Source organism: Cyprinus carpio, chromosome A15 (genome assembly GCF_018340385.1).
Source record: "Cyprinus carpio isolate SPL01 chromosome A15, ASM1834038v1, whole genome shotgun sequence".
Classification (NCBI taxonomy): Eukaryota; Metazoa; Chordata; class Actinopteri; order Cypriniformes; family Cyprinidae; genus Cyprinus; species Cyprinus carpio.
Window position 1 is genome coordinate 9,893,773 of NC_056586.1, and position 16,616 is coordinate 9,910,388.

Below are 16,616 nucleotides of genomic sequence, written 5' to 3' on the forward strand. Positions count from 1 at the left end.
ACTTCTTATTTTTTTAGCCTATAGTAAATAACTATTAGTATAACAAAGTGCAGTATACAGCAAAGAAATATGTGCAACAATCCAGTGTGTTTATGATTGTGATAATAAATTAAAGTAATATGATAACAAATACCAAACTGCAATATCAAGAAGAATAATATGAACGGTTTTAACACAGGTAAAATAACTAGAAACAACTCACATTGAAAGCCTCGCACATTAATTTAAAAATTGCTGCGTCCACTCTTACATTAAGAATATGGTGAACAATGAATATTAGATCAACAAATGTGCATTAGGAAATCAAAAGGTAAAAGGTCCGTTTTGATTACATTTTAACTTTTAAACAGCCCAAAATATTCCACACAGCACTACGGATATCAAATATTTTCAGGAAACAACTGGGGAAATGTCAGATTCAAAAATTTACATCACCTGCTTAAGCATCAACGCTCATCTGTGCAAGCATATACACCAACAAGGTTGTAGATACACTAGGTGAATTTATATAGTTATTTTTATTTAATAAGCATTAAAACAAAAATCAAAACATATCATAATTTTTAAATCTGCATTACCCACATTAGCACCACAGCTCTGACTATTGTTCTTTAAACTGAAATTCAAATTTATTATTATTATTATTATTATTATTATTATTATTATTTGTGCTACCATACTTTAGCATCTGTTCTCTAAATGTAATTTTAGAAATGTCTTTCCACTGTCTTTAGCAGAGTCTAGATTCAGAAATGTGCTTTTAAATATGAGTCTTAAGCCTCTAAAGCTTCAGTGATCTTATAATAGTTTCAATTTCCTCTATTAGTCCTGGAAAGCAGCTTTAATAATTGCCAAGCACACATAACACACCCTGCTAGATCTCCAGCCGACATACTTCAGACAGACGGGTCATTCTAGGAGGCGTTTTTCCAGACACCCGAGCGGAAACGTACAAGGCGCATTCATGTTTGTGACAGTAAATTAAGCTCCGGCGACAAAAGCTGAAATCCGAGTCTCGTGCAAAGAGATTGTGATTAGCTGCCAGTGACTTATGTGAATCATCACAGAAATTGCTACATGTGTAGCGTGAAATGCAGGACACAATGGATGCACTGTTTCTCTCAGCACAAGAGACGTAACATGAACCTCCATCCTCTCTGAAAAGTGGCTCAAGTGCACATATTAAGCCCCCCTCCTTTCACACGAAGCCCCCTCTTCTAAAGACCACTTCAAGAGCAGAGGTTGCCTGATAGGGCAAAGAGATCCTCCAGCAAGAACAAGGAAAAAATAGCCACTGTTGAGAGTCAACATCAGGCAGGGCTTTCAGGGAAGAGAAAATAAATCAATATCATGCAAATATGTTCATTAGTGGTGTCTGCTAAGGCAAGAATCACTTAAACTACTGTTCATATTTAGGGTGAGGGATTGAAATACCTCCTGACCTTAAGAATTAAACTTTGGCACAAGGGTCAATAACCAACAAGAGTGTCCAAAATGAAGGAAATGAGAAAAAAAAAACAACTGGTGTCTAGTCCTGGGAAATATAATCTATGCGTGTTTTTTTCAATTGTTTTATAACAAAAATAATAATAAAACATTATGTCATTACTATTACTTAAAATTACTCACAAGGTCTTCGAGAATTTTAAGAATTAAGCTTTTCTTTATTTTATTCTTAGTTGTATCCCCCAGATCTTTCTTTAATGCCCCCCCCCCCAAAAAAAAATATAAAAATTAATTTTAATTCAGAAAAGTTCATTGCAGAGTTCAAGCCACTGTATATATGTATTATGTATTAAAAATTACAGATCCAGCCAAAAATTATGAGCATCATGTCACTGAACAATATAACTCTTGCACCGTTTCTTATTTGATTAAAATCATACTTTAGATGGATGGATGGATATCTGATATCTGTCCTGTTGATGACTCACATAAGTAAATGGCTAAAAATTGCAAAAAAAAAAAAAAAAAAAAAAATACTCTATCAACCGCAGCAACACTCTGGCAACCACCTACAACACCAAGTTTTGAATATGAACAAGCACACAGCAAATTTTAAAGAGTGGATTTAACTCCCTCAGAGTTAAAATTAAACACTTGCCCAGAGTATATATGGGAATCACCAGTAAAGTGTTAAATTAACACTTTTGAAAGAGTTAGCATTATTAACACTGTGACAGTGTTAACCAACAAACTCTTAAGGTGTAAAAATATTAACACCAGAATTGATGATGAGAACACCAAAGTTGGTGTTCAAAGTTAACACTGATGGATTAACTGTTCAACACTGCCCCAGTGTTCAGGTGAAAATATTAAAAAATAAACCCACAAAACAATAAATGTTTACATTTATTTATTTTATTGAAACATTGTAATTTTTTTCCCTGCACCAAAATGTCTTCACTTTCAATGTTTCAATTCAAAGCAATTCAAAATAAAAACAAATAAATAAATTCTAAATCTAAAATTCTAAAATTCAATGTAAAGAGCATGACCTTACAACAATTAAACATCATAATGTCAAAGCAAATCAGTGCAAAGACACAAAAAACATTCTTATTTGGTCCATATGTACTCATAATGTCATAAGATGTATAATGCTGACATTTATCAGGTTAAACAACAGCATTCCCATTCATTACCATAAATGCAGAATACATGTTAATGCTCACTAATCAATGTCTGTGATGGTGTTTGGACCTCCTTGGAGAGAATAGTCCTTTTTCTCTCTTCTAGACTTCTTTTTTTCAGCACGACAAGATGCGTTTCTCAGCAGTTTTCAGCCAAGCAAGATATCCACTCCTATTTGCAGCATCAAACACCTTCCCCTGTAAAATTGAAAATAGAAAAATAATGATAATAATAATTAAAAAAAAAAAAAAAAAAAAAAAAAAGGGGATTTTCAAATCCATTTATCAAAGTTATTTTTTGAAAAATCTACAGAAGAAAGTACATGGGACCACTCTGACTGCATCTTTTTTTAAAAGCTTGATATTGATTGGCATATACTGAGATTATAAGGACAAGCAGGTCCCCAAAAAAAAAAAAAAAAAAACATACAGCATTAGAACACAAGTGTGAGTAAATTATGACTTTAAAGGGTTAGTTTATCCAAAAATTAAAACTACCCCATGATTTACTTACCCTCAAGGCATCCAATGTGTATATGACTTTTTTTCTGAGATCATTCCAGACAGAGTTATATTAAAAATGTCCTAGCTCTTTCAAGTTTTTATAATTGCAGTCGGTGGGTGTTTCTGTTTCAACAGTCCAAAAGAAGTGAAATAAAGTGCATTCTTCCATAATAAAATGTTTCTCTAGCTTGCACTACAGGTTGTACGTGAAAGCCCTTCTGGGGCGGATGACGTTAGGACGTCGGCGAAGCACATGCATGGTGAGAAGTGACGAACACTGAAGAGCGGAGGAGACCAACATGAGCGAATCCCAAATTTAGAAGTACAAAACAAGGATTTGTAAAGAGAAGTGTCGGAGGATTTCAATGAAAGCCAAGAGAAGACTGGTTTTCCAATGGTCTTGTAAACAAGCATTGGTTCTTTTCGTGACTAGCATTTTCTCACTGGAGCTAACGCTACACCAAAGTCCTACGTCATCCGCCCGGAAACACACTAAAGTTAGCACAGGAAAGTGTTTATAAGGTTTTAAATATGGATATTTTTCTTACAAAAACGCATTGATTCGCTACAGCAGGCCTTTATTCACCACCCCTAGCCGTGTGAGGCACTGTTTATTACTACCTCAATACCACGACTGATGTGCCCTTCAGGAAGGCACTGAACCCCCAATTGCGACAGCATAAATGGATACCCACTGCTCCGGGTGTGTGTTCACGGTGTGTGTGTGTGCACTTTGGATGGGTTAAATGCAGACCACGAATGCTGAGTATGGGACACCATACTTGGCTGTATTTGTCATGTCACGTCATTAGGGATGGATGCATTTTATTGTACTTCTTTTGGACTGTTGAACAGAAAGTCCCACCCACTGCCATTATAAATCTCGGAAGTGCCAGGATCATTTTTAATAAAACTCAGATTGGATTAATCTGAAAGAAGAAAGTCAAATACACCTAGGTTGCCTTAAGGGTAAATAAATCACGGGATAATTTTAATTTTTGGGTGAACTAACCCTTTCACTAGAATTTTTGGGTGAACTATCCCTTTAAGGAAAGCATTTAATTCACTGTAAATGTATTTTGTAAAAAAGAAAGTCAGTCTTACTAGAAAATGGGTCTCTTCTAACGACAGAGACAGTCACAATTCCAAGTGCATACTGATCTCTCTGCGTTGAGGTTTGGACAACTCCTATTAAAATGAATACACATAAATGGGACAGCACATAAATAAATGACAGTCCAAATGTATATATATTTAAAACAAACGTACAGTTGACATTTTTTTTAGAAAGAGATCAGACTCTTTATTATTATTATTATTATAAAAAATAAACATGACAAACATGATAATCTTAAAATATGCAATTGTGGCTTACTCATATATTGGTGGCTTCATACTCTTCAAGCACATCATCTCCTTTTGATTTTTTCTGTTAAGCCAGCATGAACCATCTGTAACAATATTAAATAAATAGTTTATTTAAAATTTGTAATTCCAAACGCATACAACTCCCTTTTGCTAAATACAAAACATAATGCTTAAAAAATAATAACATAATAAAGTGTCTAAACAAAGTAGTTAAACTGCAGCTCATGTGCCCATACTCCAAGACTTGTGAGGACACAAAAATCACTTTGAATGATGAAGAATGTAACTCAACTCAGTATAGAGAGTTTAACTGAAGAGTGTTATTTTCAAATTAATTTCAAGGAAAACAGCAACTCAAATCCATTATAAGGACACAACATCATGAAAACTCAATTCATGATTAATTAAATCACAAAAATTGTTCATGAGACAAACAAGAACAATTTACTTATATTGCCATTTATATTTGAGCAGTTTTACAGTGGTTTGATTAGACATTATGACATTGCAAAATAAATAAGTTATGTATTATAAATGAGTTAAGTTTAACGTTAAAAAACACTTCTGGGCGTTTCCCTTCAAATTCAGATTTCATCTATGAAAATGTTACGGATCGTTTTGGCACGCAACAGCATATAACTATCGTCATAAAGTGATATTATTTTTATAAAATACACATCGTAAAATAAATAAAACACTTACTTTTGGTGTTTTCTTTGGTTTGGTAAACCAAACTTCCCCATCTGCTCCAGAGCATCGCGAGTGAAAGAAAATATCTTTGAGAAAAAGTTTAGGAGTGTAACTTACAGCAGACAGATATCACTATAAATAATATGACGTTATAAAACACATTTTAAATGAGGTAAGATTTAAAACGGTTAAACTTACTTCTGGTGTTTCCCAGTGACCTCCGCATCTGCGCACTGCAGAGCAATTCATATCTGTGAGAAACCGTTAACGGTTAGGCTTGTTCGGGTGTGCAGCAATAAATATCGTCATATAGTAATATTATTCCCTGTCTACTTCTAAATGAGGTAAAACACTTAACTGTTACTTTCGGTGTTTTCCTTGTTAAAACCAACTTCCCTGTCTACTTCGCATCGCTGGTTGAAATTGAAATATCGCTCTGAGAAAAGGTTTAGGAGTGTACGGCACATAAATATCACCCTTAAATCAATGTGATGTTATAAAATACATATTTTAAATGAGATTTAAAAACACTTACTTTCGGATTTTCCCGTTTTGAAAAAAAAAAGCTCTCGTCTGTTCTGCGTCGCGAGTGAAAGGAAATGTCTCTGAGAAACGTTTAGGCGCATACAGCACATAAATATCGTGGCAACCACCTACAACACCAAGTTTTGAATACTAAAAATCACCATCCACATAAAAAACACAACAAAATTTACTCAACACATAAACAGAATATGAACAAGCAGCATCCGCATGTAAAATTTACTTCAATTTTCTCTGCATCTAAACATCACCACAAAGGTGAGTCAACGCAGGGGGCTGCGACCTCACAGGATTGTGGGAGGCTGTTGTTTCGGGCTCCAACACAAAAGGTCTTGGGGTCGAAAAAGCAGACTGATGACTGTTATCAAAACACAACGGTGCGAAGAGCATTCATCACCTAACTATTCAACCAATTGGCCAACAAAGAAAAACAGTTGGTATTAAACACATCCATGTGAATCTTTTTCTTCGCTGAGATGAGTAATAAGGTCAGTTACAGGCCATGCGGTGTATTAGCATTGCTCAGACAAAACAGACAATGCCGCAGTATACAGGGATAAATGGAGAAACCTCAAGTCTGACCTCACTCTAGAACAGTACCGCTGCTGATGGCAAACAGCCAGTAATTGATTAATTACCCAGCTTTCAAAGGCGGCATTTCGTTCACATGTCAGCCGAAGCAAACCCATCATTTGTTTTACTATTTCAATGTTTCAACTGCTATTTTTCAAAACGACTCCAGCTTTCAATATACGATGGTGTGGTGATCTGTAGGCCTATCTGTGGGATTCTTCTATGGGTAACAAATAACTTCCCAGAGGAAAATTGCTCAGAGGTTGCTCTTTCAAATCTAATGTGATTTTACTGGAGTTTTCAGTTTCATCTACACCTTTTTATCACCAAATTCCTTTGGAGTAATACAATTCTGGTCTAAATCAATAAGCTAATAATAAACTTCATGTTATGGCCAATATTAAAATTATACACTATTGGGTCTAAATATGTTTAAAATTAAAAACTACAAATTTAAATCAATAATTTTAAATGCCACAATTCAGGCATAGCAACACTGTAATGGACTGTATAAAAAATATTATATTTATTTATTCAAGGTTAAATTCAACAGTGTTATTTAATTATTATTTTTAATATCTTAGTATTAGCTATGACTTTTGCCTCAATAAACTCCTAATTACTGCTTAATAGTTAGTAAGGTAGTTGTTAAGTTTAGGTACTGGCTAGGATTATGGGACGTAGAATATGGGCATGCAGAATATGTGCTTTATAACTACTGATAAACAGACAATATTCTAGTAATATGCATGCTAATAAGCAACTAGTTAATATTGAGAACTGGTCCCTAAACTACAGTGTTACCTTAATTTTAAGTGAGAGTTGATGATAGCAAAGGTAATCTAAAAGTAAAAATAAGAGAAATAAGAATGCAAAAACAGGGGAAATTAATATCTACCAATGCCAATATTAATATTGTGTGATACTGGATATGGTACCAATATACTGTGCAAGCACAAAAAAAAAAAATTGATATATATAGTATAGGTAAAACCCTTTAAAATTAATGAGAGCAGCAGTTTGACAAATTTAAACACAGCTAAAGACATTTTTGAGATTTTATTTCCTAGGGGGCTTCCTCATTTTTCTGAGGACAAAAAAAAAACAAAAAACAAACAAACAAACAAAACCTTCATTAACTGATGCTTCTGTGCAAAATATGAATTACAGTACATTTTCTTTCATTCTTGGCATAAAATAGCTTGGCAGCCAACATCCCTCTTTCAAATGAATAGAGGTTGCATTCTGAACACAGTTAGAGACAATGTTGGGGTATCTTCTGAAGATCTTGAGAGGAAGAGAAGAAGCATCTGGGAAACCAATAACGCAAGTAAAAGTCTCCATGTAATCTCACTGCTGTCAAGGAGAAACAATTGAGATTTTTCTTCCTAGGTCTTTACAATAAATGCCACCTCCCTTGTTGCTCTGGGAAAAAATAAATAAAACCTTCATAAATAGATTAGTATTCATTTTTGCCACAAAAAAGCTTGGCCGTCAGCATCCCAAATTAGGGGGAGTATACCTGGTGAAATTGCATGGGAATAGGTGTCCAGACTACGAAGCAGGATCTCTTGAAAGTCATTTGAATGTAAATGTGGCAGCTGTTGTTCCTGATCCCACTTTTAGAATACACAATGTCCAAGCCCACTGGAGTGAAGAAAAAAAGCTTTTCTTTCCCCCAACTGTGTGAAAAAAACAGTCGTCTAGAGAAAAGCTAGGGTCACATTTCATAAAAACACCCAGCTACACTTCACATTTAAAAAGTAATGCCGCAAAGCCCTGACAGCTGCGTAGCCATACCAAGAATGTGTCTCCTTCAATGAGAATTTTCCTAAGATTAACCAAGTTTCACTAAAGAAAAGGAGAGAGAGAAAATTCCCTCATTCAGCAACTCGCAAACCCTCATTCAGCAAATTACAACTGCTCAGTTGACCAGTCACCGTTCAGTAATTTTGGAAATGAAGAGTGCTGCAGCATTTTCCCCCTCTCTCTCAACTTTCAAGTCCAATAAAACATTGCTATCATGACAGGCTGCCATTAGCCATACATGCGATAAATCACAGCTTGACAGACTGCAGCTTCGACTAAACATAATGCTCCGGGCAAGCAAATACACCCCCTGTACCCTATGCACTCATCATCGGCATTAATAGCGTTCATGTTGAGAAGGTGAATGGGAAGGCTGCGTTAGTAAAGCCCAGCTAATGCACCAACTGTACCGAGTGACAGTGATTTATACTCCGTCTGAGAGGGACAAAGAAAAGCTCTGATCGTTTGAGCATGCAAAAAAATAGCAGATTCCTCCAAAAACAAGCAAGCGTGACAATGAGCTTCATTTACAGTAAGATCTACTCTTCCGGTCAGAGGACATGCCATTTAAACAAACAGAGGTGAAAAACAATGATGTATTGTTTTGATTGAGCTACTGTAAAGTCACAAGTGAGACCTTTCTTAGTGCTAATTACTGGATGCCATGGAAGCTGTTTGTTGCTTGTCTTTGCAGAATTTCCGGAAAAGCTTTATAACAGGCAATCACAATTATTATTATTATTTTTTTTTTTTAAGCCATGGTAAGGACTTTTAAAAGGGCATGTTCATCTGTTGAAGGGTGTTTTCTCCTTGTTGAAAAAGTTGAACAATTTTCATCTATTGTTAACTGAAATCCATACTATCTGTAGAAGTTTAAAATCACCAAAAATTATTTGCATTTCTACTAGGCTTTGAACTGAAATACATGTTATGTTAACCCAGTATGACTGAATCACTTGCATTTCTAAAGATTTCACATTTCTGGCATTTCTATTATTTCATATTCCTTTATCATTTCTTACTAAAATAGTTTAGACTTTTGTTAACTAAAATAAACTTCCAGACTTTTGTTATAAGAAACCAATAGTATTATACCTTAAAAAATATATATATATTATGCAAATAACTTTTTTTTTTTTTCATATTAGGCAACTTTTCTAAATATTTCAGTTTGTTGCATTAAAGAGTCAAATAATCCGTACTAAACATACATTAAATAAACATACATTAAAATAAAGATGTCAATCTGACATATAATAATTTGCATTTCTAGGGAATTCAACATTTCTTGCAAGATGTTTGTGAACTGAAACCTATAACTGTAGATTAAAAGTTAAACAAAGCAAGCATTTTTGCCAAATTAGGCATCTTTTCTAAATATTTCACTTTTTTTTCTTAGTGTAAACATTTAGACGTTTGTCAAATAATATCCATACTATATGCACATTAAAAGAAAGATGACAATTTGATACGTGATAATTTGCATTTGTAAGGAATTACGCATTTCCTGCCCCAGTATTTGAGCTGATCTGTCTTGTACAGCTATTGTGTTGTCCTCACTGTCTGCACTTAAAAACTAGCCTTTGACATATTTAGTTTAGAGCTTCCAAAATTTTACCCTGATAAAAACCAACAAAATCAAGTAGGAGACAAATGGCACTTTTATTTTTCATCAAACTAGCTTGCAAACTGACAAGTGGCTATTAGGACAAATTGGCGATTATGGTTTACATGTAGCCATTGCTTTAAATCTTGGTATGTAGCGGGGGTGGTGGTATTTACAGCACTATAAACTTGCACACAATAAAACCCTAATTGCATTAGCAGTCAGTGAGGATCACACAACTTTCACAGTGATCTCAAATGGAGTGAGCACACAGTAGGTCACAACTATAATGCAGTTCATTGATCCGATACGTTTGTTCATAACCACTCCCATGTACCACAAAAAAAATCTTTCCTTATTTTCATTACTACACAGCAATGTACTTAACTATAGCTTATGGAAACACTACTAGATTGTGTTGTCAAAAACATTTGGCACAGAATATCTGAGTTCTGGTTACATTATTCATAATCTGATGAGAGATCTCTGCTTTCTAACTATATGCCATGATGTCAAAAACAAATGTGTCTACATTGATACTTCATGAGTGAAAATTGTTTAAAAGTAAATCATATACCTTTTTTATTTATTTTTTTCAGTGTACACAACATCTGCCATTAGTGGTTCAATATGAATTTTATGAAGCAACGAGAATACTTTTTTTGTACCAAATGAAAATAAAAATAACGGCTTTATTCAACAATTTATTTAATCGTCACCGTAGTGCCATTTTGGAGAATATCCACTGAAAGCAAACTTTGTATGCTGTGCTGTGTCAGCCGCACCACACATATATGTTTTCTACATTTATTTATGCTTTGATTTGAATGAAAACAGCGTATCCGTTTTCTTTTTGGGGTGGAGTAACCCTTTAATGCCATGTTTTTTTCTAAAAAAAAAAAAATTACAAAATCATACAAAATTGTCAACTTCTAAAACAGTTTTCTCTTGAGATCTAGGTTGGTTTTTAAAAAGTTTTCAACAAAATCACCCCTTTTCTGCCATTGGTTGGGCAAACAGATAGCCACGCCCCAAATTCACATGATTGGTTGAGCCAATATTGCTTTGTTAGGCCGGTTGCTCAAACAAACAGAGCAATGTTTTGAATTTAAGACAAACTGAAGAATTGTGGACTTGCAAGAAAATCTCAAGTCCCAAAAATAGGCAAATGGGCAAAAAGCAGTCTGACATTTCTTTCTTACTATGGCTGTATCAGATTATGTTTCTGAGCAGGATAAATGCTTCACTGCACAAGAGTCTTGTGAAGAGAGTGATCAGATGTTTGTACAGTAGCACTTCAGGGATAAAGAGACCTGGCAGGGGTGCAATTCTGGGGCTCTTTAATAAGAGGAAGGTGCAATGAGCAACACTTCACACACTGTGTTCACCTTCCATTGATGTCTACACTCTTTCACAATAGCTCAGCTTTGAAGTCTTATTACATGAGAGACTCCGCATCTCGACTGGAAGAGTCACTGGGGAGCTCAAGCAATTCATTGGTTTGTTTCCATCATTGTTTCATCTCATTGTGGTTTCTCAGATGGCTTCAAACAAGTCAGTAGTTTATGAAACCAAACCAAACCCACAAAAAAAAAAAATAGCTTGGACCATAGAAAATAGGCATTTTGAGGAGTTCATTAGCAAAAGTGAAAATATCCAAAATTATGTAATCTCCTATGGCCTCACAAATACAGTAGTCCACATGCAAGTTAATTTTTATAAAGATTACTCTTGAGGAGTAAAGAAACATTGCATAATGTAAAAAAAGAAAATGATTAGAAGAATATAAAAGAGAAAAGAAATTATTCCGATGTTTTTCTTCATTCTCTTTGTAAGGGTGAACAAAGGGAGAGTTGCCTGGGCATTTCTTTTCATAGAAATCACTTGTGTGGTGACCAGGGTCCTCATCAACTTGGACCATGACAACGGGAGAATACAGGGCCATCCTTGAAAGGTCAAACCAATGGGGACCCACCAACTTCAGACTCATTTAGTACTGATTCACAACATCGCAGCACACTACAGGACATGGGGTCTCTCGAATTTAACCCCATGAAACTTGTTATGCTCAGGCTTAAACACAGGCTTACAAAATTTTACATTAATTAATATCTAACTGTATATGCCTCTGAAGATGAATTAACAATTATATTTGGTTATTATCTGGTACTTTTTCAAGTACAGTGGCCCCAAAAAGAATCTTGAACTCTTAAGATGCACTTAAAATAATCTTGAATATCAAACCAATGGAATATGTGAACTAACTTCAATTTTCTGTATAATTCCGCACTTTAACCAAACGGTACCTTGATCATTTTAGTGAATGTGTGAAGTCAGTTCTCCTCAAGTTCACACAGGTGTTCTAGCAGAGTATCTACAGGTCTATACGAACATGTTCCACTAATGTTTGACAACCACAAAGTGCCCAAATACTTTAGTATATCATCTTTTTTTTTTTTCTTCATTCAAAACCCAACCATTTTCTATTGATACTTGTTTGGCTTTAATGTGTGCTGTCTTTCCACCTTTTGGTTCGATATTGTTATCTAATGCAATGCCATGCACATCTCCCACGAGATTTTGTGTATATTTTATGTATACTGAGCATCTCTGCTATCAATCTACTATATTTTTTTCAATGGTCCTTCTGTTATGTTGAAACTACTAGGCTGTGTGTAAAAAAAAATAATAATAATAAAAAAAACACCCATTTAAGATCCCAAAGCATTTTAATCTCTCCCTCTTCATGCTTGCTCATTCCTCAAATAATATTAATGTAAAAATGAGAATTACAAAAAATAAAAATAAATGCAGTTCATATTTTAACCAGCTGTCCAGCTGCATTAGTATTATCAGTCCATGCACAATATTCAGACAATATTTGCTATTTTCCCCCTAAAATACAACAGCAAAAGCCATGAACTCCTCCCCTCACAACGAACCCTCAGACCCCAAATAGGAGGGTGGTAGTGAGTAGGAGTAAAACTGGAGCTATAAATGACCATTTGCATCACAGGATCAATCTCGAAATGCTGTATCCCACTGTCAGAAAACACAGCTAACAATCCTACCCTAAAGCCGAACACTGTCTTCTCTACATCCTTAAACTACAGCCATCCATCCAGATTACACCCGTAAGTGAATGATACAGGAGTGAAACATGCAAGCAGGTACACCCTCGGCCCGTTAATATGGGATGGATGCTGAGTCCAAATGCTGGAAAATGCCCAAAATGTCCCAGTCAACGAAAACTAACTTCTATTTAAAAGGTTAGACTGAGTCTTTAAAAAGATAGAAATATGAATAATTCATCCTTAAGTAATAATTAATGGTTTTACATGGTAACAGAGTGCAGCCATGCCCTCTTTACTTTGCACTGCCCTTTCATGCTGCAAGTTTACAAGCTGCTCCATAATAAATAACAGAGGAGGCTGCGCGTAATAGTATCAAGCATCCTCGCGCACTGCCCAAACCAAACGCTCCAGCTGTTTCTGCAACCACACGCACTTTTCTCGTGAACATGCATCTCACCATTGCTGAAGAAGAAGGCGTCTATCCAGCGTCTTGCAGGTTACGCTCGCTTTTCCGGAAGGTGTTATGCTCTTAATATCGGTGTCTCATCATTATGATCTCCTGTTAGGAAAATTAATAGAAGGGAAAATGTCCTGGGCGCCCGCATAGAGAGAGAACGAAAGAGCGCGCTCTCGAGAGAGCAGTGCGCATGAATAAGACGAGCCGTGTGTTTTACTGCGGAGAGCTGGAGAGCGAATAGCGTCCGTGTGCTGTAGTGCTGAGTCCGTGAGCGCTTGCAGTGGAAAGCAGTGCAGCAGGCTGGAGGCTGGAGGGAATGCCGAAGAATGACAAGCGGCTTCCACCATCCCGGTCGGCTCGTACCATGTGTGCAGACTTGAGGGGGGTATACGCGTGAACGCGAGCGCTTTTTACGCCGGCTGGTACGCTGGAAACGTGTAATTAAAACATGCCAAAAATATAAAATAAAATAAAACAAAATAAAATAAAATAAACCTTTTGTTTGACTGGATGCCAGCTACTTATTATTTACCTTATACGATACGATCTTGTTGTAAAATATTAGAAGTAAATGGTACAAATTAACTTACAATTTATGAAGAAAAAATGACTATTTTTATTAATAAAGCAATATATATTTACAACTAAATATTGTTAAAATTGTTTTTGTAAATAAAAACCTTGTAAAACCTTGCGGTTTATTAAAAAATGTCAGTTTCCTAAAGTCTGCATAATAATAATAATAATAATAATAATAATAATAAATATTATAATAAAAATAAAAATAATAATAATAAATAATAATGATGATGATGGTGATGATGATAATGACATTGTGACATGAAGTGTTTGTTTTGTGTATGTGATTTGACTTCCTCATTTAAATAATCCGATTTTACTAAAAATGTTATGTTTAATAGTTTGCTTAATTTGAAGATATATTTATGACGTGGGAATTGTCAGCTTATGTTTCTTAGATAAAGTCTAAAAAATGCTTTAAGTTTTGTAAAATTTATGCACTTTTTAGCAAATCAAAGTGCATCAGTGATCAGTTTAATGATCAGTTACTAAGCCACATATTTCTTTATTTAATTTTATTTTTATTTTGTTTATTTTTTACTGTGACTTTTTTCTGTGAATTTAATTTAAAATAAATATAGCCCTTGTTTAACACAAAATAATTATATGAATGCATTAAAGTCACACTGGAGCACATGCAGGCAAAAATATTTATATATATAAATATTGATTTATATAAATATTTTACTGAAAAGTTGTGTTCTCATATTTTCTGCATATTCTATACATAAATTTATATTATATATTTACATAAATGTTCCATAGTTTAAGTGAATAGCTCTGATGTCTGTTTAATGGCAGGTAGCATTATGACAACATACCCCATAGTGTGACCATAATCACTACTAGGGCATTGTTTAGTTATCATGTGTTCAATGAACTGTATCTTTTTGTATGGGCAATAACAGTGTAACTGTTTCAATATATATATATTTTTTTCTTTATGGTTTGTATCTGTACAGCCAGAACCGTCACAAGGGCTGTGCCAAGTGTGCGACCGCACAGGGCCTCTAGAGGGCCTCGCTCCTGGCCTGCATTTTATGTCGTTTATGTCTGATTTTATTACTGTTTTTTATCCATTTTGTCCTTTGAAAGAATAAAATAATCATAGCTGATAGACAGTATAAGACTCTGTGTATAAGAACGAGTAAAGCTGCTTGTTGTTAGGATGACAAAAAGTTTTAAAAGTTAAACTTTTATAGGCTGGTCTATAGAGCCCTGCATTTCACCCCTACTTTTTTACGCCCCTCTGGCCGGGCTTTGGGCCAATTTTCATGCCATAGTTCATGCTAGAAATGTGCCTGCAACATGCTAATAACTTGCTAATCATTCTATTGACTTGCTAGCAACATGTTAATCATGCTAGAAAATGCTAGCAACATGCTAGTAGTCAAGTCAAGTCAAGTCTGCTTTATTGTCAGTTTTCCACATGTACAGTACATACATACAGCAAGTTAGGGAGCGAGTTCAGCTTCCTGACAGCCTGATGAATGAAGCTGTCCTTCAGTCTGCTGATCCTGGCCTGGAGACTCCGCAGTCTCCTCCCTGATGGCAGCAGACTAAAGAAGCTGTGTGAAGGGTGTGTGGGATCACCTGCAATGCAGAGGGGCTCTAGCTCTTCTCAGTTTGCGGAGGAAGTAGAGACGCTTCTGTGCTTTCTTGGCCAGTGTGGCGGTGTTGTCAGACCAGGAGAGGTCCTCTGTGATGTGCACACCCAGGAACTTGGTGCTGCTCACTCTCTCCACAGTCGCACCGTTGATGGTCAGAGGAGCATGCTGAGTGTGCACCACCCGGCCAGGCGGCTCTCCTCGCTCCTGTAGTTTGTCTCATCTCTGTTGCTAATGAGACCCACCACAGTATTGTCATCTGCAAACTTAATAAAGAGGTTGGAGTTGTGTGACGGTGTGCAGTCGTGGGTCAGCAGAGTGAAGAGGAGGGGGCTCAGCACACATCCTTGGGGGGCCCCAGTGTTCAGTGTGATAGTGCTGGATGTGTTGCTGCCGATCCGTACTGCCTGAGGTCTTCCAGTCAGAAAGTCCAACAGCCAGTTGCACAGCGAAGTGTTGAGTCCCAGCTGGACCAGTTTGTAAATGAGCTGTTGAGGTATGATTGTGTTGAATGCTGAACTGAAGTCTATGAACGGCATTCTGACTTATGAGTCCTTTTTGTCGGTATGTGTGAGAACTGCAGCACTAGCCAAGAAATCACAGCAGCGTCTCTACTTCCTCCGCAAACTGAGGAGAGCCAGAGCCCCACCCCCCATCATGTACACCTTCTACAGAGGCACCATCGAGAGCATCCTGACCAGCTGCATCACTGTGTGGTATGGCGCCTGCAAAGCGTCCTGCCGGAAGACTCTGCAACGCATAATGACACCAGCCGATAAAACAAATCCTGTCTCTCTCCCCTCCCTCCAGGACATTTATGGAACCCGTCTCACTCGCAAAGCCCTCTGCATTGCAGGTAATCCCACTCACCCGTCACACAGCTTCTTCAGTCTGCTGCCATCATGGAGGAGACTGCGGAGTCTCCAGGCCAGGACCAGCAGACTGAAGGACAGCTTCATCTATCAGGCTGTCAGGAAGCTGAACTCGCTCCCGAACTTGCCCCCCCGTCCCTCTTCTGCCCCAGGCACCACTGAACTATGAACACCCCCCCCCAGACCCCACATCTCCAGGTCCTTCCACCCCCCCTCCCTCTAACATACGATGACATGCACCAGTCACTTTGTGCAGCATTGGTCTGCTCACTACCTCATTCACCATGGAACTGACATCATT

General features: G+C 36.5%; 1 protein-coding gene across 12 annotated transcripts in view; it reads right to left on the reverse strand.

Moving 5' to 3' along the window:
* Positions 1–13,628, reverse strand: part of LOC109104259 (teneurin-4) — a 216,645-nt gene extending 203,017 nt beyond the window's left edge. For all 12 annotated transcript variants that reach the window (XM_042770962.1, XM_042770956.1, XM_042770964.1 and 9 more), the window contains exon 1: positions 13,258–13,628. The gene's annotated coding sequence lies outside the window, so the exon portion shown is untranslated. The remainder of the gene's footprint in view (positions 1–13,257) is intronic.
* Positions 13,629–16,616: the final 2,988 nt, after the last annotated feature.